The sequence below is a fragment of the Diabrotica undecimpunctata genome, chromosome 2 (genome assembly GCF_040954645.1).
Source record: "Diabrotica undecimpunctata isolate CICGRU chromosome 2, icDiaUnde3, whole genome shotgun sequence".
In the NCBI taxonomy this organism is placed as follows: domain Eukaryota; kingdom Metazoa; phylum Arthropoda; class Insecta; order Coleoptera; family Chrysomelidae; genus Diabrotica; species Diabrotica undecimpunctata.
In genome coordinates this window covers 35,727,183-35,754,761 of record NC_092804.1, presented here as the reverse complement: position 1 = coordinate 35,754,761, position 27,579 = coordinate 35,727,183, and the positions used below count along the sequence as shown (strand labels likewise).

At 33.4% G+C, this 27,579-nt stretch overlaps 1 protein-coding gene across 2 annotated transcripts in view; it reads left to right on the top strand.

Annotated features, from left to right (window-relative positions):
- The window catches only part of vari (MAGUK p55 subfamily member vari), a 150,434-nt gene that overhangs the window by 45,219 nt on the left and 77,636 nt on the right, over window positions 1-27,579 (top strand). The gene's annotated exons all lie outside the window — the stretch shown is intronic.

The window sequence follows — 27,579 nt, the reverse complement described above, 5'->3', positions numbered from 1 at the left end:
ACGAACAGAGATTCCATGTTAGCCTCGACCCTTCAATCGCTAGAATAAGACTGCCTTCTTCGTCAACCTGACCCCACCTTCCACCGTGGGTTGGTTACCCAATCTTCAGTGGGGTTACTTTGGTTACCGGTGTGTACCAACTTGGAGGTGAAGATGGGGATTGAGTAGGAGAGTTTGTATAAATACAAAAGTAGAAGAGAAAGTTCTAATCTCGTTCAAGACAATAAAGCTAAAGAATTAGAAAAGTTTTCATCTAAAATTGATATCTCCGAAAAAGTAAACAGTAAATAACAAATATGTTGCTTAATTTGTTATTTTGTTGTGTTAAAGAGCAAGCGAGACTGTGCTTTAAGAACGTATTTAATACATTATAAATATCGTAATAATATTTTATTACCTTTTCACTTTAAAAAGCAGGCAAAGATCTATATAAAATTGACTAAACTAAAATCTACCGCAATAGAGATCGATATAGTTACTTTGAGTGCACTGAGACAAACTTTATTTTAGATATATGGAGTAAACTACACCACACAGAAATTTTAAAAATGCGAGAATTCTGTTGGCTCTTCGACTATAATGGTTTTAGAGGAGACGTAAACAAGATAGTCTATGAAATTTATGAATATTGATTCAGTTTATGGCACATCTACGGTAGATAACTGTTATATATCTTGAATGCACTTTAATAAATGTGAGGCATCATAACTAGTTTATGGATTATCAATATTTTGTACAGAGTGGAATTTAAGTACAAATAGGTATTTAACAGAATTTCGTTGAAGCTAAAACGTTTTTTTATATTTTAGTTCTATGTTCGAACTTTTGCTTAATAAGTTTTACTATCGCCTATTGATAACACTGTCGATTACAGGAAGAGGTTAGGTGTCTTGGAGTTATCCTTACGAGAAACTTACGTGGAATGAGTATCTTGTAATTATCATCTCTAAAGTAACAAGGGTTCTCTGGACATGTCGTTGGGTTTGTGGTAAAATATGGGATGGAAAATAACCAAAGATTAACAAACAGAATGGATTTCTTTCTTGCAAAAGAATAGGCAGGTTTCAGATCAAGATACGAAACGAATGACCATCTTCTAGTAACAAAAGTTCTGATCGAGAAATACATTGAACATAACAAACGTCTTTTCTTCTTCAAGTGCCATCTCCGCGGCGGAGGTCGGCAATCATCATAGCTATTCGGACTTTTGAGACGGTTGCTCTGAAAAGTTCATTTGATGTACATCCGTACCACTCTCTCAGATTGCGCAGCCATGATATTCTACGCCTCCCTATGCTTCTCTTTTCTTGGATTTTCCCCTGCATGATCAGTTGGAGCAAGGTGTATTTCTCTCCACGTGTACACGTCTTATACTTGTGTTTAAAATACTGAGATATCTTGCGATTAAATGAACTGTAACTTGAGTTATTCTCTTTTTGGTGTTTATACTGGTTGAAATAACTTTAATTACTGATTTATATGTATATTAAATTAAACATGCATTGAAAAAATAAATACAATATCAGTGAACAAAATTCGTTGTTAGGAATTGACAAAAGTGACAAATATTATTACATATGTCTAAATACCCTCTAGCGTCACTTAGTCCGCATGAGCGCACATGGGAAAACTGTACATACCCCCCATCTTGAAAGAAAGTCTTTTAAGACTAAGTTTCAGCCAAAGGAAGAAGACACAAATTGGCTACGGCTCTTCTTATGTTTCCTTTGGCAGTGCGAAGGAAAGCCAGTCGGACCACACCATCACAACCGATATGGAGGTGGATGATTCGTCCTTAAGTCCACTGCATAGGAATTATTGAGGCTCCTTAAGAAGAACAAGATCATTGATCCTTTATTTTACATTTATTTTCTTTCCATTTTTGCCTGGACTGCAATTCAGATAAATACTCCAGTTACCATCGCTGCCATAATTGTTGTTGAAGTTGTTGAAGTCTTTCGAATTAGTCTACCCAATTAAATTAAATTTCTAGCTGTTCTCCGGTATAGAGGTAAGAGGTCTTCGATTAAAAATATGAAGGTGTGAGGCAGAAAAGTTAGGATCAGAGGAAAGAGGAATTAGAGACCGTGAATTTAAAATTTACTCAACCTGAACTAAAATAGGTTGAAAATCCTCATATATGATAGAAGCCTCGAAGAAAACATGTTTTAAATAGATCTTCATGGATTTTACACCAGCCTCCAATATCCCACCGAAATACGAGCGTAAGCAAGAATAAAGTGCCAAGTAATTCCTGGGAAGACACAATAGGAAGATATCTTTTCATTATTATTATTTAAAAATTTTTCAAGTTCCAAAAGATGATTGTTGACACCTACAAAGGTAGTACCGTTGTCTAAAGAAAGAGCTTGGTATTTTCCCCGTCTGTAAATAAATCGGTTTAAAGCTGCTATGAAAGCAATACTTGTCAGGTCAGTAACGATTTCTAGGTGAACAGCCCTGGATGAGAGACAAATAAAGAGGCTAACATAAGCCTTATAAGTTTTAAATCCGCGACTGTCTTTTAAAACGAAAGGTCCCGCATAGTCAAAGGAAAATTAGAAGTGGGTCGAGTCTTAAAACAGATTAGACAGCGATGAGCTATCTTATGCGGCAGAACCTTGCCATGTATTGGAAAAAAAGGTTTCGCAAATTCAATAAAGAAATTGCTTTATTCAATTCATCATTAAATCGTTTTAAACTGCTGGACCTACCATTTGTAAGTCATTTAAAGAAACTCCAGATATAGTGGGTGACGAACCATTGAATACAACTTAAAGTTTAGTAGTTAGGCTATCCTTCTTTTCCACCCCATGGTGAAGAAAAAGAAGAATTGCTAAGAATCATTAGCAATCTTTACTGGAATCAAACATAATCTATTCGTACAGAGGCAGGAGAATCCGATGATATCAAAATCAAACGTGAGGTCTGACAGGGATCTATACTATCACCCTTGCTGTTCAACATATACTCTGAGGAAATTTTTCAAAAAGCAGTAGAGGATGTTGAAGCCGGAATTCGAATTAACGGTGTAACATTTTTTTATAGTTAATATATTAAATTATTTCTAATCCTTTTACCCCGTTGCTGAGACGCCGATGGCCGTATTTGCAAATAATATATACGCGGTTGGTCGGTTGACCATTAGGAAATTTTATTGAAAATTACCGAAATATTACGGAACAATCTACCTACTTATTTAAAAACGACGGTTTAGGTAATTCTCGGTTAATTCCTTCCGGCTGTAAGGCCGGGTTCCTTTATGATAAATTTGTTAAATCTCGTCGGGGATCGTAGAAATGTTTTTCTATAATAACCTAATGCAAAGGATTTTATATTTCATCACGTTCCTAGCTAGAAGGGTACCGCTAGTTTCGATGTTCGTTAGAATCTTTGTCTTCTTAGAAATAGATACATGCTGATTGTCATTTCCCCCACCTTTTTCTTGGGTAGTTTGGTAAATTTTTGCAGAAAGGAGACCACTTCTCGGTTGGCACTCGTTGAGAAAAGACTCACTTCTGAGTGGGCATTCGTTGAGAAAAGCCCTACTTCTCGTAAAGCGCTTTGCTCATTATCGTCTCTGTGAATTTTCTTTCTAAGTGTGTATACACTTGTATATTTGAGTTTTTTGATCTAATATCATATTAGATTAAATATTAGTATAGAGTACCTTTAATTTTAATTAACTTCAGTGCTTGATACAAGTAAAGTATTATATGTAGTAAATTAAATTAACTTCAGTGAAATATTGCAGCAGTTATCAGGAATTACTGTAAGTTACCATAATCTTAGTATCTCCACTTATCTGGGCGAATAATATGGTATTCTATCATATTTTTTTTCAATCATCTGGGTGAATCTAAGTTCATCCATGTCTTCACCTGTAGTTGAGAGTAACTACTGATTTTTACATTCAATATTTTCTTACGAACTTTCCATCAGCTACTAAGAAATTTCAATAAATAATAATTACGAACATTTAGTTCTCAATCATTAAATAACAGTGCGGGATAGATAATCAACTTAACCAAGTGCGGTTTGGTTAAATTTTTATTTCGGTAACCTTTTTGTATTCTTGTAAATTTAGATTTGATTAATTTTTGTTATTTGCTATAATTGTTATACATTTTTAACCCAGTGTCTCGAGATATGCCATTAAACAGCAAATAGAGACCTTCTTTAATCAACCTCTACTTATTTCGTCCGTTGGGCCCATTCCCGGTTCCAAAAGCTAGTTTCGAACCCACGACTCGCTCTCCACCAACCACCTGGCTGCTGTCCGCAGTGTCCCCATTGGTGACCTTTCTAGCACCATCCAAAAAAAAAGGTTTCACGGAGAATGTATCAATAATATCAGATACACGGATGACACGGTGGTATTCGCTAACAGTTATGAAGCCTCCCATAAACATTATAAAAAACAAAATGTATGATGATCTCTAAGAAACAGCAAATTGAAAGAATCAGTGTGAATGGTCTTGTCTTCCGGAGGCGTGTCAGCCGGGAGCTGACAGCCGTGCCGGACGCATCAAGGAATTTGGATATCGGTCAAAATACTTGGGAACTCCAAGTTTGGCCAAATCCAAATTTCTAATTGATTCGATGCAGGGAAATTCCACTTTCGCTACGTAAAACAAAGGATTTGTTTTTCATAAAAGCAGGTAGATTTTCTCTCATCGACCAGTCGAGCTTGCCTCTTCTACTGTAGACCTAGTCGGTGCTATTATTGTTCCAACTAAGTTATTGTTTTATTTCTGATTTCCTATATACCATTTTTTTTATTTTAGCATTATTGTATATTCAGACCTTTTCAGGTTAGAATATTACATTAATCTATATTTGTTCATGTACTGATTGTTTGATATTTTATTTGAATATTTTGATTGTTTATTTTTCTTGTATTTTGTGGCTAAGTTGTTCTTCCGTAAGTTAAGAACACTTAGAAATATTTATCTTGCTTTTTCTATTTTATATATTTGATTTTGTACTTTGTATCTAAGTAGTTCTTTTCGGTAAGTCAAAGAGCTCTTAGAAGTATTTCTCTGATATCTGACTTGTTATTTTATTGTGTGTCTAAGTCGTTCTTTTCCGGTAAGCCAAAAGAACCCTTAGAAATATTTTCATATCGCATTATTATTTCTGATATTTTATCTAAGATATTTTCTTCCGTAAGTTAAGAAAATACTTATATATTTGTCTATTTCATTTTTCCATTTTTTGCTAAGCTGTTTCTTCCGTAAGTCAAGAAACACTTAGCAATATTTTCACATCTTTTCTATATTTGATTTTTCTTATTTTCTATTATAAGTCGTTTCTTCCGTAAGCCAAGAAACACTTAGACATATTTCTATAATCTGTTTCATTTTTGCATTTCTCGTTTTATATTTTGAGTATTTTATTTTTCCAGTTTAAGTCGTTTCTTCCGTAAGACAAGAAACACTTAGAAATATTTCCATATTTTACTCTCACATTTACATATTTCATTTATCTATATTTCTGTCCTAAGTTGTTTCTTCCGTAAGTCAAGAAACACTTAGAAACATTTTTCTTTGCATTATATTTTTATACCATTTAATTTACTTGTTTACTAAGTTATTCCTTCCGTAAGTCAAGGAATACTTAGATCATTTTTACCTATCTATTTTCCATTTTTGCTCTGTTACTTTGTAACTGTTCCTTGGAACCGTTACCTATAACAGATATTTGTCACTGGAACTGTTATTTATAACAGCGGTGGTATTTAACCTTTCTACCAGCGACAAACCAAAGATGGTGAATACCCGATCCAATTCCGGGGATAGGAAGAAGCCCGAAGAGCCGGCGATGGGTCCTACAGGCCCAAATGCCCCCTCTCGGCAACAGTCTACCAATAGAAAGTAAAAACATACACCTACCTGGAACAAACGTCAATGAAACTTGGGACCATTCCCTAGAAATCAAATGTAGGATAGAAAAAGCATGATCTGCATTTCAAAAAATGGCCAAGATAACCAATCACAACAAAGTCCCTTAGTTATGGGTGTGAGCGCATAAAGGAATTGTTGGTAATAAGATTGCTGATATCCTGCTAAAGAATTACTCAGTATTCCTTTTATTTCTGACCAAAACCATTACTCTATGCTATTACAAAGAGCCGTATTATAAACAATATTTAAAAATGGGAAAATTATCTTGGTGCAGCCTACTGGGAAAATATTCCAGGTCAAAAGCAATCAAATATATTGCAACCTTCTTCTCGATACAAAAAATACCCTCAAAACAGAAGAAAACTGAAGTACCAAGTAATTACAGTTGTTCTCGAACTGGACACTGCTCACTCAGATATCATGTGTAAAATGGTAAAAGTGCACATTAAACATTACTTAAACTGCAGGGTACTTGTTCACCAACGCTAAATATTTATGATCTAAGTTCCTATATGAAATACACAACCCTATTTCATTCATATATGGAACGTTTTATTTTAATCGAATCTACATCTCGCATTTCTTTGGCAATTTAGCGCTTATTATTACTAAAAAATTTATCTGTTTTTTAAATAAATTTCCTTATTTTTTCGTATTTTTAAAAACCTATATTATTCCGCCCTATACACCTTTTAGCGCTGTATACTTAGCAGACATATACCACGGGAAAGTTGACAACACTCATAAATTCTCCTTTTGACTGTTGTCGCCATAAATAAAATGAAATTGGATAAGTGATATGGCGAAATATAGAGAAATGAGTATAACAATGGATAATGTTGAGTGAAATATTGGTTTGTCGTAGAACTTAAAACTTTGTTATCCCCAAGACTATCCAAGAAAAAGTAAATGCGCAAAATGTGTCATTATTTAAACACCTTAGCAAAATTTTATAGATGCGACATGAACCCCATAAATTTGATAATAATGAAAATACCGTTTATCTATAATCTAATATTTACTATATAATACATATCTAATAATTTATTTTTACATTATTAGATCAAAAGGTCACAATATCATACGATTAAGAGGTGTCGGTGAGAGAGCCCACATAGGGTTTAAAAGTTAAAAGTCTAGCTTCTGACATGAAAAGTATGCTATCATGAAATTTCAAATCGGGCATAAAAAATTTACGATGAACCCAGCAAACAGAACAACCTCAACAAAGTCATCTTAAATGTTGGATCAGAAGAGATTCCTAAAATCATCGATGACAAAATAAAAGCAGCACTCAGATATAGGAAAAATGATAAAATTTGGAGGAGAAATCGTCGAAGAGACAGTAAAAGTCCTGTTCAACAAATGCTTGTACGAAGAGGCGATACCATCAAGATATTCATGAAAGTGATCACAAATTTGACAGATGAAATATTATACCTTATGGACAGTAGGAGAAAAAATAAAAACAATTCCGAACAATATAAAGAACTGGATATAACTGTCAGCAGAAAGATAAAAGAATCCAAAGAGAAATGGTTACAAGAAAAATGTCAAAAGATAGAAGAGCTAGAACGAAGACACGATAGTTTTAATATGACTAAAAAAATCAAGGAGTTTACTTATACTTACAAGAAAAAACAGTTTGGTAGGTTAATAGACGAGAACAACAAACTTATTGTAGATAAAAAAGAACAGTTACAAACTTGGGCAAATTATATAAAAGATTTGTTTACGGATTATCGTCATATTTCTACGAACACTCTTGATCTGAATGGACCAAAAATATTGAAAAGTGAGGTGATAAAAGTTATAGATCAAACGAAAGATGGGAAAGCAACAGGATGTATTGGACAACCTGAATGTATTGGAACTGTTTAATAAGATATAAGATACTGGTCAAATTCCATCGGACTAGTTGAAATCTACATTTGTATCCATTCTTAAGAAATCGAATTCTAAGACGTGTAGTGAAGATCGCCTAGCCAAATAGAATAAATACAACTGGCAACCAATTTGGACTGAAGATCAATAGAAAGAAAATTAAATTTATGGTGATCAGTAAAAAAACATTCAACATATCGACCTGAATATTGAAGCCGAACGTATTGAAAGAGTACACCGATTTAAATATCTGGGATATACAGTAAATGATAAGTGGGACCCAGACGTAGAGATTAAGATCCGAATTGAAATAGCAAGATCCAAATTCATTAAAATGAGAAAGCTCTACAAGCAACCGCCACCTAAGCGTTAACCTTCGATGGCGTGCCACGAAATGCTACGTACTCTCTACGCTACTTTACGGAGTTGAAGGGTGGACGTTAACAGCAGCAACTATAAAGAAGTTAGCGGCTCTAGAAATGTGGCTGTATCGATGCATACTGAGAATACCTTGGACAGACAGAGTGACCAACAAAGAGGTATTAAGACGAATGGGTAAAGAGGTGGAATTGTTAACAACTGTTAAAAGGAGAAAAGCGTCATACCTGGGCCATGTGTTCCGTAATGATAAGTACAGTCTGCTACAGCTTATCGTGGAAGGCAATATTGAAGGTAGAAGAGGTTTGGGCAGAAAGAAGAAATCCTGGCTGAGAAACTTGAGAGAATGGTTTTAAATACCAGAAGCTGCGAACATAATACATGCGGCACAAAACAGAGAAACCTATCGTTTGATGGTCGCCAACCTTCGGTAGAAGACGGCACATAAAGAAGATCACAAACTAGACCTCTACCAACCGGTAAAATAGGCTGGTTTCTATAAAGGATTCAGTACAATCGACCACCTTCATCCTGTACGAATGCTAATCGAGAAATGTACAGAATACAACGTACCACTACACTTGGCTTTTATAGATTATCAAAAAACCTTCGATTGTTAAACCTGGTCAGTTTTAAGATCCCTAGAAAATTCAAGAATCGACACTAGGTATATTCAGCAAAAAAAAAACGTACACGAAAATTCCTCAATGCATGCTGCAATAGATGAAAACACCAAAACAAATAAAATACCAGTAAATCGGGAAGTTAAACAAAGAGATACGATATTGCCTAAATTATTTACGTTATATTGACGGCGCCTATATAAACAATCTGAGATTCGCAAACACAAACGACATAGTTCTAATTGCAGAAAATGTAGAAAATCTGTCTGAAGTGATAAAAGAATTTAAACAATAACGATAACGACAATATTAAGAAAAAATATTGATATATTGCGCGAGTTTTATCATTATTTCCTAACGGCGTTATTGCGTTAAGAATATTTTGTACATTACCGGTGACAGTCGCAGAAGCGGAAAGATCTTTAGTTGTCTTTCTCATATAAAAAAAGCTGTGAGATATATAATGAAGCAAAATCGGTTAACTGACCTAGCAACTTTGCTCATTGAGCATTTTTCGAAAATTAGACATTTTTGCCAATAATAAATCTCAAAAAGCACCTTTATTATAAATATTTTTATTATTAGAAATATAATCAAAATTTAATAAATTTTATATTTAAAATGTTAGTTATTTATTATTGATAATTTTATTTCCATAAAAATTAAACAAATTTTTTTTGCTCTTCACTTTTTACCAGGGGTTGCCCTTTACTTCTTATTGAGGCCCGCAAATCCCTCTCAGCGCCCCTGGACCTATATCTAGAAATGGGTAGACACAGGCTGAAGAAGAAGAAGAAACAACAATTGTTAGGGTAGTCGGTTGTAAACAATAATCTCTAAAAACTTTGTGACAGTATCTGATCATGAAGAAATGAAAAATTGCATTTGCGCATGAAAAAGATGCATTTTTAGGTAATCAAAGTTAAAAAATTTATAACTGGACGAATATTGATAAAAGTGAGTAAAATTTTGCTATTCCTTGGTTTTTGAGGTCGGTAAACACGAATATAACACCGGCAAGTGCCCGGTAAGGATGTTATCAACACCTTCCTGTGGTCTTTGGAGTTTTGTGAAAATTCACTATATAATGAGACAAAATTCGTTATTCAGGTGGTTTAAAGGTCGCTGAACACGAATATAACATGAGCAAGAGCCCCCATAGTACCTGGAGCAAAAACTCACTAAATAAGTATAATAAATTCTAATTACATCAATAATTATCGGATCGCTTTACAAAACCCACCTCGCTAATCTCATAAAACTAAACCTGGCTTAGCGCCTTAAATAAGAGAACATCATTCAGCCAGTCACGAAAGGTTATAATATATTCCTTAAGAAAGTATATACACATAAGTACAGATTATTTCTCTCAGACAAATGCACAGCGATATCCCTAAAACGAAATAGACGAATAATTAATAGAAGAACACGTCGAAGGAAAATACAAGGACACTCGCTTTCCGTCTAGGGGTCGGTCAAGACATTTATTTTAACAGACAAACAATACTGGACCACGGATAAGGTATTGTTACATATAGGATAAACAAAGGGTACAAGGATACAAAGTTACTTGTTCATGAAAGTTTTCATGAACGAGTACCAGGTTTATAAAGCTATGCATGTGTCTGACAAAAACTCTATAATTAAATTATATATTGTTACAGAACCTATGGCTAACAAGGACTGTATATTATATGGAGCGTATGTATTGCATTTAGTTAATTTTGTATACAGGGAGTTTGAATGCTGAATAAATGTAGGACATTCAAAGAAGATGTGATCGAGGTCACCTAGCTTACCGCAATGTTTGCAACTATCATCATCGATGACTTTAATTTTAAATAAATGGCATGGATAGCATGCATGTCCAAAGCGTATTCGATTTATAGTAGTAATATATTTACGAGGAGCTTTGAAATTCTGAAACCAGGTTGTTTGACGTATAATTAGTTGTAAAGAGGTATACCTTTTATGGCTTGTAGAACAGTCATGTTTCCATTGCTCTTTCCATCTAAGTTGCTGATTTTTTTTGAAAATCGTAGTAACATCTGATGTATTAAGCATATATTTCAACGTAGAGCCAGTTGTTATACTCATTTTAGCTAAATGATCTACATATTCATTATGTTTGAGACCAATATGTGCTTTGACCCAAATAAATTTTACTCCAGTCGATGATAAATGATACAATCGATCTTTTATTTCAAATATGTACGGGTTGCTAAATGTTGAGGGCAATTCAAGAGGGCTATTGAGAAATAGCTGGCGGGTGACGAAGTACGATATAGGAAATTCCAGATAGATACCAATAAAGAAGTTCTCGAACGTGGCTAAGTAGGTAATTAGGCTTCTAGAATTATTCTTACGCCAGGGGCGCAATTACGGCGTTGTGGCTCATAACAACATATAATATAAAGTTCAGACGCTTGGCAGCCTGAGCGTCCGCCCTGTCATAAGCGCTTTATTAACAATTAAAAAACAATGTTTTAAAATAAAATAAGCTCAAAATACTCATCGGAAACTTATAGAAGAGTATTTTATCTCTAATCTAGGTATTTGGTGATTTCAAAAATAATATTTTTTACTTCTGTTTTTGGGCCTTGAAAATCAGTAATTTTTTTAAGCGAAGCATCTATACTGGCGTTGTATTACTTTTTTCTTTATACACTCAGGTGCAAAAAAATCGATCCATGGGTATTATTGGCTGAAAAAAGAAAACGTTTAAAGATATTAGTTTTAAATCAGGTATATATGTAAAAGTATATGTTAGATTAAAATAATTTTTACAGATTATCCAAAAAAATCATTTATTTATAGACATATGCCAAAACTCAAAAATACAAGAATATTCAAAACTTTCTGAAATTAAGAAAAACATTTATAATAAATCAATATCTAGTGCTTCCCCCTCGGGCCCTTATAACAGCCTGTGCACGTCTAGGCATTGAGGTAATTAACCTCTGGATATCAAATTGATCCAATTGGTCCCATATTTCTTGAAGAGCCGCTGTAAGTTCAGCCAAGTTGTTTGGACGGGGTACTCGTGCTCGAAGACGTCTTCCCATCATATCCCATAGATGTTCTATGGGATTGAGATCGGGACTGCAAGCTGGCCAGGTCATACGGACAATTCCCACCTCCTCTATATATTGGTTGACGATTCTAGCACGGTGAGGACGCGAGTTGTCGTCCATAAAAATAAAATTAGGTCCAATGAAAGGAGCAAAAGGTACCACATGCTGATCTAAAATACTTGTTATGTATCTTGCAGCAGTCATAAAACCTCTATCTACAATAAATAAATCAGTATGGGCTTCTGAACTGATACCAGCCCAAACCATAACGGAGCCCCCCCGATAACTTATTCTTTCCGCAATATTACATTGAAAATATCGCTCTCCGTGTCTTCTCCAAACCCTTTCTCGGCCGTCTGGTGACCTTAGACAAAATCTGGACTCATCTGAGAACAATACATTGCTCCAATCTGCATCACTCCAGTTTTCATGTTCTGTTGTAAAAGCAAGGCGAGCTCTGCGATGTTCTATGGATAGTATTGGAGATAGGGCTGGCCTTATGGATAATAAATTACCTTCTACAAGTCGTCGACGAACTGTCCATCTGCTTACATCCACATTTCTCACTTCGCTCAGACGATTTGCCAGTTCAACTGAAGTTAGATGCCGATTTCTCAAACATGATGAGACCAGAAATCGATCATCTCTTTCCGATGTTACCCTTCTACGACCTGATCCTGGTCTTCTTGTGAAGTTACCGGTGTCGCTAAAACGCCGAACTGCTCTTTGAACCGAAGATCGACTAACACCCAACATTTCAGCTGCATAATATTGGCTACGACCATCTTGAACTTAAGTCACCGCCCTTGCAGCATCTGTCGGAGTTAGAGACATTTAGGAAGGATAATTAAATAAAAATATAACACGTTTTGAAAACAAAATTACTACACTAGTATGGTTATTGAATTAAAAACAACATTCAATAAATATCTACTTGCTTCAGACCCTTTTTGACAAAAACCTGAAATACCAATTTGTTTTAAAAAATATAAAAAGCAATATTAAAAACATTATTTTATTTCTCGTATACGAGGGTACACCTAAATTTACATACCTAATTTAATGTCTCTAAAATTATACAACTTCAAATAAATAAGAAATAAGGAATGGATCGATTTTTTTGCACCTGAGTGTAGTAAAATACTGAGGCGAGCGTCACTCTCATTCTAAGCAAGTTTAAATTAAAAACTGTTTAAAAAATAACTAAAAAAATATACACATTAAACGAGAAGTAAAAAATTAAAAGAATATCTGTCAATAAAAGATTCGGTTCTTAACGCTTGTTAAAATTTAAAAGTCATAGGTATGTCATTTAATTAATAACAATATTGAATTATCTGTTTAAATTTTCATGACACTTCTCGTTTTAAAATAATTTCATATAAATATAAAAAAATGTAATTATTATTTTTGTATTTATTATGTAATCTTATTTAGATTATGTAGATGTAGTCATACGGCTAACACTCTCTCTAAGGGGAAAATTCACTCTTCCCAGATATCTAGGGTATCAAAAGGATTGACCTCTGGTGGGACTCTTTCCGTATTATCGAGCCCTAGGTGACTTGGTATGTAGGAGTATCTTCCAAAAATTTTCGTACACATCTGGACGTTGCGAAGAGTACATCTCTGTACTTGGCGATCTTTTCGTTGTATTTAACACGTAAATTATTGGTGTTAGGTATCGCCATATCAATAAGTGTTGTTTGCAATTGTTGCAAAGTGTTGTCATTTTCAAGCATTCTGTCAGGGATGTATTGATAATAAGGAAGACGGTCGGTTTGGAGAAGTCCCAGTTTGTCAGCTAGTTCTTGGTGGATAATCTTTCCTACTGAGTCATGGCGTTCTTTATAATCAGTACCGACAAATGCCTGGTAGCCACCGGTAAGATGTTGGATGGTTTCTTGGGCTTCGCATTCATATCGGCATTAGTCATTTTGGACTTAAGGATCGTTAACAATATATTTTAGGTAATATTTAGTTGGAATAATCGGATCCTGAATTGCAAGTAGGAAACCCTCAGTCTCGGGAAACATCTTTCCTGATCTTTCAACCAATAGTTCGTCTCTGTATTGTCGACATATTCTTGGCTGATCTCATTGAAATGTCGCCCGTGCAGAAGTTTGAGCGGCGTTGTATCATCTACTGCGCAAATTGCTTGATGTAGAGTAGATGTCTCAGCCTGTACCTGAAAATAATATCTTAAATTAGCAATTTGTTTATCCAATTGCTCACCTAGATCCATAAGTCCTCTTCCTCCTTGATACCGCTGTAATGTTGTTCTCTCTACTGCACTGCGTGGATGATGTTTTTGGGCCTTTGTGAGAAGTGTTCTTTCTTTCCGCTGAAGATCCTCCATATCCGTTTTTGACGGTTTATGACGTTAGTTTATGTTATAGGTGAATACATTTATTATTAAATGATATTTACTTATAATATATTTTATATTATATATATATATATATATATATATATATATATATATATATATATATATATATATATATATATATTTATAATTTAATGTTTGATCTGAATTTGGCAGGTCTGTCAGAAGTAAACAACGTATGCTTTGTTAATACGTTAGCAGATGGCACTAGGAGCTAACATAAGAATTTATTGAATTATTTACATATGATATAATTTGTTTTAAATAAAAAAAATGTAAATAAAAAATGAATAATAAAATTCCTTTATTCAATTTTAATAATATTACTTAAATATTAAAAATATAGAAAACATAGAATGAAGCTTCGGGCTAGCCTACTGTACCGCCTACTGTACCATCTTTTCTCAGTTTTAAGTTGTTAAGAACTCAAAAAGAATTAACTTTAGAAGAAAACTTCAAGATATATTTTTTTTTCGGAATGATCAAAAAATATATACAAAAAATTACGAGTCGAAATAATTAATTGTTTACAATTTGTTTAAAATAATTGTTTAAATAAATTAGGACTACTTTTCGGATGGGGTTGTTGAGTTCTGGAGTGAAATATCTCATGTGAATATTTTTTGAACTAATCCGAGCTTTTTTCCTTGTCTAGTGAGATGCTTGTTTAAAATCCGATTCAATTTAAAACTCATTCAACTTTCAATAAAATAATATATACCTAATTTGCACAAATTCTGTTGCAGGTAATTATTGTGAAGCGTTTCAATAAGATTTGACCTATTTTAATTCGAGATAATCGATAGAAAATGTCTGTCACATATTTCGCATTCCATGACTCACGTTAAAAAGCCGATAAAACGTTAATATTATGCCAGTAGAAGTTAGAACGTTATTTGCAGAAAACTTATTAAAGTTCAGTTTTTAGTTGATATCTTACTATACAATAATTGTTTTTACGCTCCTTTGATTTTAAGAAATGAAGATAATGTGTATTACCTAATATCTTGATGAACATAAAAGAGATATAAATACAAAATTTTCTTCTGTTTTAGGTATACTCTTTTCTTTTTGTTTGTTGTCGGTGTGAACAAGGGTCACACATTATAGTCTTCAAGATTTCTTCTCTTTCTAAATTCTCTTTGTGATTATTCTAGTGTATTTTATGTATTTGGCATTAGTTTATTATTTTCAAATTTGTTTTTCAACTGTTTTTTCAAATATTTTCAGAACTCTGTTTATTAGTGTTATATTACTCCAATTACTGAAAAAAATATATATTCAACGATGTCACAGTCCTTAATAGCTTTACCACAGGCAGCGATCATAGAATGGTAAGAGCCAAAATAAAATTAGACTTAATAACAGAAAGATCCAAAATGATTAGGAAGAAAGCCAACCCAACATGGAACGACCCAACGAATTTAAATGAATATCAAGGCAATATCAATAAAATCCTACAACAAAATGAATGCATAAATAATGTAAATGCCCTAAACGAAAATATCGTAGAAGCTATTCGAGAGGTTCAAGTAAAATGCTGCCCTAAAAGACGCCAAGACGAAAAAATAACCATTGAAACAAAGCAACTAATGGAAACTAGAAGAAAAATCAAAGGAAAAGAAAGCATTGACGAAGAAGAACTGCGAAAAATAAACAAAGAAGTATCAAAAGCTATAACGAAAGATTTAAGGAAATTTAAGAATGAAAAAGTCCAGCGAACTATAGAAGAGAATAAAAGTCTGAAAGTCCTGAGAAGACTACTACACCATGGAAAATGCGAAATACACAAACTAAAGAACAAAGGAGTCCCCACATCAAATAGAGAAGAACTACTACACATAGTTGAAGACTTCTATCAAAAACTATACACAAGCCAAAGAGAAGACCACAAGAACTTGAAAGCCGCCGCATCACGCAAAATTATCAACCAGGGTTCAGAGTTCATGTCAGAGATCACACTAAGCGAAATCCAGGACCAATGAAAAAGATGAAAAACAACAAAGCGCCAGGAGCAGATGGAATCCTAATAGAAGCTATAAAGACGGGCGAACGTGCCTTTTTCAACCAAATAAAAATGTTGTTTAACCTTTGTCTAACAGATTGTTGCATACCAAAAACATGGAACAATGCAGTAACAATTTTACTACACAAGAAAGGAGACAAGGCGCACCTAGAAAACTATAGACCAATCAGCTTATTGAACCACATCTATAAAATATTTACCCGAATAATTACGACAAGACTAGAGAAAAAGTTAGATTTCTACCAGCTCCGAGAACAAGCTGGCTTCCGCTCAAAATTCGAAACAAACGATCACCTACAAACAGTAAAAACCTTAATAGAAAAGTCGCTAGAATATAACAGACCACTGGTACTTATCTTCGTAGACTTTCACAAAGCCTTCGACACTGTGGAATTAGACAGCATTATAACTGCTCTGAACAATAGTAGAATAGATTACCGGCTCACAAAGTTGATACAAACATTATACCAAAACGCCACAATGCGTGTAAAACTACATGATACCACCAGAGAAATTCATATCAAGCGAGGTGTGAGACAGGGCGACACTCTCTCACCTAAATTATTTATAACGGTCCTAAGCACAACAAATGGTACAAGAATTAGAAAACGTATCTTCAACAATAGGTCTAAAAATGAACATCAGTAAGACCAAATTTATGATAAATTTAGTTCCCAGCGAACACCTAGTCATCCAAAATTAAGTGGTAGAATTGACAGCGGTAGAAGGTGCATATATCTTGGTTATGAAATCAGAATAGGCAAGGACAACCAGACCTGCGAATTTCAACGACGAATAACACTTGCTTGGGCGGCGTATGGTTCACTAAGAGACATCTTTAAGAGCAACATCCCGATAGCTATGAAACGGAAGACATTTGACCGATTAGTTCTTCCTATTATGACATACGGAGCGGAAACTCTCACGCTCACAAAAACAACAGCACTAAAAATGCGAGTGGCACAAAGGCGCATGGAAAGATCGATTCTCGGCGTGACAAAAAAGACAAAATAAGGAATCAAAACTTAAGGAAAAGAAAAGGTATCAGTGATGTCGTCGAACGTATAGCCAAGCTGAAATGGAATTGGGCAGGTCACACAGCGAGACTGAAAGACACAAGATGGACCAGAAAACTAATTGACTGGCGTCCACGAGAAGACAAATGCAGCAAAGGACGACCACCAACACGCTGGATGGACGACATTAGACGAATATCCAAGAAATGGCAACAAGAAGCACAGAACCGTGAAGAGTGGCGAAAAATGGGAGAGACGTATGTCCAGCAGTGGACAGAAGAGCTTGCATGATGATGATGATTACTCCAGTGGTCAGAGACAATAATGCCACTGAAGTTCTAAAAACCATACGAACAAGCTGAATTTTTCTGAGAATATCAATTTGGAGACCACAAAAAATATGCAAAAAAGTTTACCAATCCTACCCCCGGCTTCCCCCTAAAACCCCCCTATGGAAATTAACAAGAATCTGTGCGTCGTAGAAAAACATGTTTCAAATAAAAAATGTAGCTGACATAATTTTGAACAAAAACGTTAATTAGCACTTTTTATACAGAACAAAACGTTCTCTCAGAAACAACGCTTGAACCGTCCGGCCATTGTAAATGTCAGTTACGCGCGCGAAATCAATTTTGAATATAATTTGTATCAAGTCTACGGTAAAAATTTCATGTGTTTCGATAAGAGTATCCTAGCGGTAAAAAAATGGGTGTGGCAGTCCAGTGGGACTGCCGGTGGAAGTTACACTTCTATACACGCATTCGCCGTTACAAATTTATTTGGGAGTCAATCTGCACAATCATTACATATGTAATTCTATAGGTGAGACATACCAGAAAGAGAAACAGAATTAATAACAACTTACTAACAATGAAGGATTGAATCAATATTTTGATGAAAATGTATATTTTTATTTTCATATATGTATGAAAGGAGTTAAATGCAAAATTTTTTTACACATACTTTGCAGTAAAATTCATTGTTTATTTTGTTATTAATATAATAATACAATACAAATTAAACTGCAATATTCATAAGTATTTAAAAATGACAATAATATACATAAAAAAATACACTAAAATACAGTGCAACATAATTCCATAATATAATAATACAATACAAATTAAAATGCAATATCCATAGGTATTTAAAAATGACAATAATGTAATAATATTAATAAAAAAAGTCCTCCCCGACTGGGAATCGAACCCCGGTCTCCCGCGTGACAGGCGGGGATACTGACTACTACACTACCGAGGACATGACACAGATGTATTTCAAAATTGACAGTTCTGGATCATACAGTGATTTATTGAGATTATTATTTTGAAATACAAAAGAATAATATAATTATGAACATTTAATAAATAATACAAAACATATCAGATAAATAATAATATTAATAAATATTTTATTATATGTATAATATTATGTGTATATATATCATTATATAATATATATAGTACTAAATTATATATACAAAAGGAACATTTTTATATTCGAGAGAGGAAGAGAGAGAAAATATATCTTCTGTCTCTCTCTTACTCATTATCTTACATATGTAATGGTTTCACAGATTCACTCCCATACAAATTTCCAACGTGGAGCGCGTGTATAGAAGTATAACTTCAAAAATCAAAATGCGGATCAATAAAATGTATCTCTTTCATTGACTAGTCACTATGGAATTTCTATTTTTAGAGCCAAATCTTCAAAACCTGTAGCATGAAATTTCGGTTTTGAGTTTTGGAAAAATGTGAGGCATTAAACTGTCATATTCCAGTCGATCTAAAACGTTTAAAACTGTTTTTTTTTTCGGTTACACAAGTACGTTTTTCATAACATATAACACATAACTTTAGCTACAAACTCCATTCAATATTTTCTTCGTGGATACATTTTCCGTGACGTGCGATCGTTTGTAATGTTATAAAGTTTAAATTCTGCGTTTTTTAGGCAAACAGAAGCAAATGTAAAAAATGCCCGTTATTTTTTACCGTAAAATTTATAGATTATTCAATTCAACTTCAATTTATTCCATACTACTTTTGTTTTTACACGAAGACGCTAAAATGCTGTTGCTACACACTTTTCCTACTTCAATATATAAATTAAATTATACCTTAACCTTGCCTTAACTTATTAATCCTAAAATATAATTGATTATGCCATACTTTTCATTGTAAGTTGTAAATCTTGCAAACCACCCTATAAAAATTTTGGTTATTCTCGTTTGGTTATTACTATAATTAATGGTGCGCCACTGGTATAGATCAGTGAATAAGACTCAGGTCATATTAGTTAACCTAATAAAGTGATGATTTCAGTTTGCACTTTATTTGATTATTTGGAACACTAAAGTGCAAATTATTTGATTATTCTAAAAACAAACATTGCTGCACAAATTTTTTTAACTAAATTTATATACTGTTTTATTTAATATTTTATTATTTACAATTCTTACACTTTTTTGTTTTTTTTTTAACTGCAAATACGTATTTAGTATATTACGGTTAAATTTCTTCTGGAAAATGTTTTCAAAACTTTTTCTAAAACACGCGAAAACAAAAAAGATAATTTTAATTATAATACTACTTAAGGATCGCCTCGTACTTCGGATGAGGTGGATAATAATAATTATAACATTGGTCCATTTGTTCGCATTTATTCCGTAGAACAAGTTGCACTGACTTGCGTCTAGAGTCTATAAAAATATAAAAATATCTTATATTTCTTATATAAGACGACATACATAAATGTAAATGGGTCTTCCTCTCCTGCTGTTGATATCTGATTCTCAGTATTTTTATTATTACTTTCATAAAGTTATTCGAAACGTTAAAATAAACATATTTCAAATTAAATTGTGATTAATTCGCAATAAAAATAGTAATTTGTATTAAGATACTAAAAGAAAATAGCTTCAGAACAATATTTCTACACGCACAATTCTTAATATTCAAACGCATACCTTCTTGGTCTCCTTATATTCAAATTATTCAACAAATCTCTAATGAATTTTATTTACAGTGGGTACTTGTTTTTAAGTTATATCTTCCTCTTGTAGTGCCTATCAGTTTCGGTTGTTGGCGACCATCATGGTAATCTGTATTTTGCACACTACTTCTCTGAAAAGATTTGTGGTTGTTAGGCTGAAGCACGTACGTACATTGTTCAGCCAGAAAATCCTTCGCCTTCCTGGTCCTAGTTGTCCTTTTGCAGCAACTGATATCTTTCGCTGTTTCTCATGATGTTACCGAGGTATTTGATTTTGGCTCTTTTTATTGTAGTTAACAGCTTATTTTATTTTTGCATTCCTATTAAAACGTCCTGATTAGTAACGTGGTCGGTACAGGATATCTTCAGGATATCTTCGACGATAAAGTCACATTTCGAAAGCCTCAACTTTCTTGCAGGTAGCGTCTGTGAGACTCCACGACTCAACTCGGTATAGCAGTATAGGAAAGAAATAACATCGTAGTAACCTGATTTTTATTGGTACTGATACATCATGATATTTGAATAGCTTAACCATTTTTTGAAATGCAGATTTTGCTTTCTCTATCCATTTGATTTCTAGAGAACAATCCCAATTATAATTGGCGATCGTACCGAGGTAGGTGTATGTTTTTACTCTTTCTATTTACTACTTCTGTTTCTTCTTAGAGATCATCATACATTTTGTTTTCTTAATGTTTAGTTAAAGTCGTCTTTGACTTACTTCTATGATTCTATTCAATAACCCCTGGAGGGCTTATAACTGTCAGCGAATACCACCGTGTCTTCCGTGTATCTGATGTTATTGATACATTCTCCGTTAATTCGAATTCCAGCTTCAATATCCTCTACTGTTTCTTGAAAAGATTTCCTCGGAGTAGGTATATGTTAGTAGCATAGCAGTGGTAAAAGTATACATCCCTGTCGGACCGCACGTTTGGTTTTGATATCATCGGATTCTCCTGCCTCTGTATGGATAGACGTTTGATTCCATTAAAATTTGCTAATAATTCTTAGCTTACAGCTGTTTATTCCAATATTTGTTAATATCTTCATCAGTTTGTCGTGCTTTACGGTATCGAACGCTTTATGGTAACCAATAAAGCATGCATAAATATCGCAATTTAAGTTTCTACATCGTTAAAATAGCACTTGTATGCTAAAGAGAGCCTCTCTCATGCCCACTACATTCCGAAAACCAAACTGTGTACGGCTGATTGTTTCTTCGCACAATCTATATTATATATTATACCCTTTGATGTATGTTTTTTAGAAATTAGTTTAAAATGTGGCTCATTAAGCTGAAGGTCCGGAAATTATTGCAGGCTACAGATTTTGTTTTCTTTGGTAGAGCAATAAACGTTAACTTCAGCCATGATCTTGGTATAACTCCGCTTAAATATATGTATTTTGGTTAGACGTTGAGTAATAAATTTGATTCTGTATTATATTTCCTGGTTGATCTTGCGGATAGACCCTGGCGGTTGATCTTGCGGATAGGCTTGGAGGTAGTTTGAAGAATGTATTTAGTATTGCAAATTATTCTTAATAGTTTTAATCTTTCTCCCATTTCATTTCTCTTCCCCAAACTAAAATCACCAATGAAATCACCGCTTTTCCGTTTATCAATTTTCGTGTTAACGTCACCCATAATAATAGTTATATCTTTTTGTTTAATTCGTTAAATAAATTTATCAACAATTCATAGAATTACTCTACCTCTTCTTCTGGTTTATCGCTAGTGCGGGAATACACTTGACTGGAGTACTATTAGTTGAATTATTATTAATCTTTCAGAAATAAAATTTGTAACATATTGATCTAATTGGGGAGATACGATTGTTCCAACTTCATACATATGTTGACCGTCATCATTTCCTAAGGGGTGAACCATATGGTTGTCAACAATATAGGCACCACTATTTGGCCTCCTTATTTCGCTTATGCCCATTATACCTATTCCAAGTCTGGTCATTTATTAAACGGTATTATGAAGTTCAAGTATTATGAAAATCAACTGTAAAGTTTTTAAAAGAGGAAGTTATTAAAAGGAAAATACCAGTATTAGTAAGTCGGTAAGATATAGAGGATACATCATTTATGTTTTTTAAATAACAAACATATAAAATCAGAATTTGGTGTTTATTGAAAGTAAACTAAATGCACGACCAAACACCATGTCGGGGTAGTAATATGAGCTTTTTTTCCTGGTTTTTCCTTCATAATTTACTATGAAATCTCTAACAGGAGATTTTTACTGTCGTCATTGCATTGTCTTTTTGAAGTCGAATTACATGCTATGATTTTTTCTGACTTATATTCTTAAGTTAAAGTTAATTTCATGTAATCAAATGATTTATCTTACAAGTAAACTCGTCCCAGGAACGCAACTCAACAATATTGGCAATTTTAAAGTCGTCTACTTTAAAATGTATAATGTATGAATTGTCAATATAAATGAGTCAGATAAAATTAAATTATTAGAAGAATTTTTCACCAAGTAACAAAAAAACAAAATTTGTTTAATTTAGTAATGTTTGTATTTTGAAAACGATTTTCGAAGTGGAAATTGAAACGTCAATAAACTTACTTTAACCTTTAATTGTGGCTTATTCCCATTTAAATAGTAATTACTTTAACAAGCCACAAGAAAATAGCTTCAGAGCCATATTCACTGTTGATCTATCACAGAACTTGTTAATGTCAGCTTCTACAGTGAACCTATCCAAATAAATAGCTCTCCCGTTCTGGATCACCTGAACGCTCTGTGCTGAAATTTGAAATGTGCTATTCTGCACAGTATTTCCACGTCTATCCGTATTCTGGTTCTATTATGTATACTTCGATGCATATTTAGCAACTACCAAGTCTAACTCAATTGAATAGACCCTTTGACGGTACCACAATATTTGCTTACATAAAAATATTAACAAGAAAAAATATACTACAAAATCAACAAAAATAGAAAGAAAAGGACTGTAAAATGTTACCAAAATTTTTTAATTAATCGATTAATTTTTTTTCGGTATAATTTACCTAGTAGTGATAATTCGTCAGGAGTTTGTCTGGAACCCCGTTTTAATAAAAAAAAATTAGGGTGACACACTCAGTAGGATAAAGTTTGCCCATTTATAATTTTTGTAAAAAAAATTCGTACAAACAACCGTTGACATGTTTAAGCAGATCCAGCTACCTTGTAGATACATTATATTCGATTTTCGAGTAGAAAGCAGTACAAGTAAATTCCTACGTCAGTGAAGTAATGCGGTGAGGTCATTACTTAAACGTACAGTTACACTTAACCACGACTTATCTTATAACTATTGCAAACAAAACACCTACCACCCACGCATTTTTCGCATTTCTCGAGTGTGTCTGTATTGTATACATACAATATTTTTAAACTTTTTTAAACACATTCGATTTATTAGAACTGGAACTTGATAGTGCTCGTTCTTACACAAGTAATAATAGCAATTGTTGCAATTCGCAAAAGTTGAAAACATTTTTATTTGTTCATAGAGAAAAAACATTGAATGAAATCTAAAAATAAGTTTAAAGAACTAATTTTATTTATCTACTTTACTTACGTAACTTGGAAGATTGATTTGTTTTACAAATTAATGAATGAAAAAGGAAAACAATAATGCATACATGTGTATTTACATATCTAATTATGTAGAATAAAAGCTTTTTTCTGATACTTGGGAATATTCAACAGAATCAGTAACTTCTGTTGAATACAATGTTTCTAAATCCCTGTAGTAGAGCCTCGACCTAGTTTAGGAGGGTTGAGTATATCTCATAGCTTCTCTCCTCCTCCATATTCCATTTTCACAGATGCCACCGAATGTTACTCTCAGGATCATTCGATCAAATATGAGCAGTAGGTTTTCGGCTGCCTTAGAAATGGTCCATGTTTCCTATTCATATGTAAGCACTGGTAGTATAAGGGTTTTATGTATTGTTATTTTTGTTTTCTGGCTTTATATTTTTTATGTGTCTACTCTTCTTAAAAGAGCAGTTGTTTGCTGGAATTATTCTTCGTTTGATTTCCACCGTTATGGTGTTCTCGTTAATATCAAGAAGCCTTCTCATTAGTGTCAAGTGTTCTCATTAGTATCAATAAGTGTATAAATTTGTTCACCACTTTAAAGTTATAGTAATTAACAGTGAATTTGGTGACCGATGGTAATAATGCCATTATTTTGTTTTTTCCGTATTTATTTTCAGGGCTATATTTTTTGAGATATTTAAGAAGGTTGCATATACATTTCTTCTAGCTTGCGTGTTTTACATGCAATTAGGTCTAGATCATCTGTATAGGTCATAATTTGTGATGATATAAAAAAGTATATTTTTTCTGTTGTTTATTTTCGATCCTGGCTGCTTTTCCAGAAAAATTAAAAAAAAGCACACCGGCGTATCTGCCTGTCGCACATCGATATGTATGTCAATCGCTTTGATTTTTAGCCCTTCATTTCTACTTTGTAAATAGTATTTTCATCTCTGTTGTTTCTAGTAGTCATCTCGTTTTAGATGTGTCAGGTCTTGTCTCCGCCGTGTATGTTAATATAATCTAATTGCTGCTTTATAGATTCTTGTTTTTGTGTCTTGTCTTAGGTGTTTTTTCTTCCAGATTGTGTCATTAAGAGATGCCGCAGCTTTACTTACTTTTAAGATTTGTTGTCGTACTTCTTCTTTAACATCTCCGTAACTAGTTGTATCTATTCCCAGATATCTAAACCTTGGTTCCTGCTTTATTATTTTTCCATCAATTTTGATTTTACATCTTAGAGGGTATTTAGATGTTGTCATACATTTGGTTTTTTCTGCTGATATTATCATATTGTATTTCTCGGCTGTTGTATTGAAGATATGTGTTAATCTTTGGAGCTCGTCTTCTGTCTCGGCGATTAATGCGGCGTCGTCTGCATAACATATTATTTGGATTTCTTTGTTCCCCATTCTGTAATCATGACCTTTACGTACTGCTTGTATTATTTCGTCCATTATTATATTAAAGAGAAGTGGGCTTAACGAGTTACTTTGTCTGACTCCGCTTTGTACTGGTATACACTGTGTTGTTTTCCATTTATCTTTGCCTGTATTCGATTATGTAAGTAGATGTCTTCGATGGTCTGTATAATATTGATTGGTAGATGTAAGACGTCTTCGACTTGGATACGATCGAAAGCCTTTGTCAGGTCTATAAAACATATATATACTGGTTTATTGTACTCGATGACCTTTTCTGTGATTTGTCTTAGTACAAATACGGCGCCTATGCAGGATCTTCCGGATTTGAATCCTTGTTGTTCATCTGATAAAGTTGTTAGTTTATTGATTTTGTTAGTTAGGACTTTTGTGGATGAGCTTAAGGGCGGTGTTCAGTAGATTTATACCTCTATAATTGTTGGGGTCTTCTTTATCTCCTTTCTTGAACATTGGTATCATTTTGCTGTTTCTCCATGCGTCTGGTATCTTGCAGTGCAATATTAGTTTTTGTATAAGTTTTGTCATCTCAAGGGTTATACTTTCTCCTCCGTGTTTTAGAAGCTCGTTGGTTATTCTGTCTGGTCCTGGTCACTTTCTATTTTTGAGTGAATTTATGGCTAAATAAGTTAAACTTTATAAATAAAATAGTTGCTTCTAATATGACAGGAAAGATTATTTTCACGTTAAGAGCGTTTTTGAATAGCCGCTCCGAAGATCCCTTTTAGGGTGATTTCCAATCAACCAATTCGCTAAGGATTTTTGCTTAGTTGAGGAGATATGTTGTGGAATGCAATTTTAGATTCTCCATGTCTCTAATAACATCTTTATCAACGTCTGTTTTGCCTTGCATTTCTTATAAGGCACAAATTAAAGCAGAAATCTGAATTGGTTTCGAAAATTAGTTTACGGATTTATTAAAAAATTAAATTAAAAATCCAAATGGATTACAATAAAGTTCAGAACGTTTTCGGACTAATTAGTCCATCTTCATTGATCCTAAAAAGTAAGTAATCCCACTAAGTTAAGAAAAAAGTGAATTTTAAATTTTGACTATAAAATGCAAAAATTGGGTTTAGATCATTTATTTCTGGAGTACTTGCATTGTAACCATTGAACGACCCATCAGAAAAATTGGGCGCCAATGTTTAACTTTTTGAATGACCCATCAGAAACATTGAGTGCCAATGGGTAAAAATATAAATACCTTCGAAAGTTGGGATCCGACGTAGAACAATAAAACTCACAACTTTCCTTGGGAGCCAATTGTTAGACCTTGTTTAACTCAGTCTCTCAGGTGTGAGAACGTCTTCTCTTAGAAGTGAAGATGAAAAATGAGTTTGGCTGGGACAAATAAACCAAGATATTAACTAATCAAATTTATTGTACACAAATAAAAATAGAAATTTAGTTTTTAATCAAATTCAACTGAACAAATCTTACCTATAGGCTTTTATAAAGTTCCACCCAACAAGGAGGAACAGGAAAAATTGATTTTTCCAAAAAAAAACCCAAAAAAAGATTTAAAATGTAAAATGAATTTTCAAGTGAAGCATGCCTTTTATACGAGTAGATAAAGGATATTTCCCTTTCTTCAGAATTGAAATTTGGCATGACGGAGCACAGTTGTCAACTGACAAATATACTCTCTATTGAAGTGAGCCATAGAAATCTGTGACCTAGAATAGACTGGAGTCAAATACAGGAAATATAACTGAAATAAATGAAGATTGAAAATTAAAAATAGAGAATAAATAGGATATTTAGATGACAGAAGAGTTGGATAAAAAATTTGAAACCAACTATTTCCAGAATAAAAATAGTAAAATAAAAGATAAAGTTAATAAATGAATAAAATGAAAAGAAATTAAAAAAAAATAATTATTAAAAAAAAGTATTACAAACATGTGACGTTTATAACGTTACAGCATAACTAACCGCAAAACCAAACACGGGTTGGGTTTAAATTAAAGGTAACATACCTAAAAGTATTAAAATAATACGATAAAATTCCGCTGTAATTGAATAACTAACCGGGAACCATATGTCCCTACTCGAAGTAGAATTTTAACATCAGCACGTGAGTACGGGAGTTTCCCAATTAAATTGAAATGTCGGAGATAATAATTTACTGTTTCAATGACAATGACATTCCAGACAAGGTTGATAGTTCGTTTTTAAGAAGTAAACCAGGTCAAGGACCCATCTGTTGATCTATATTATCTTATTCTTCATGTACCCTGTCCTTTCAGAACGTTGGTTACCATCATAGCTATCTTAATTTTATTCAC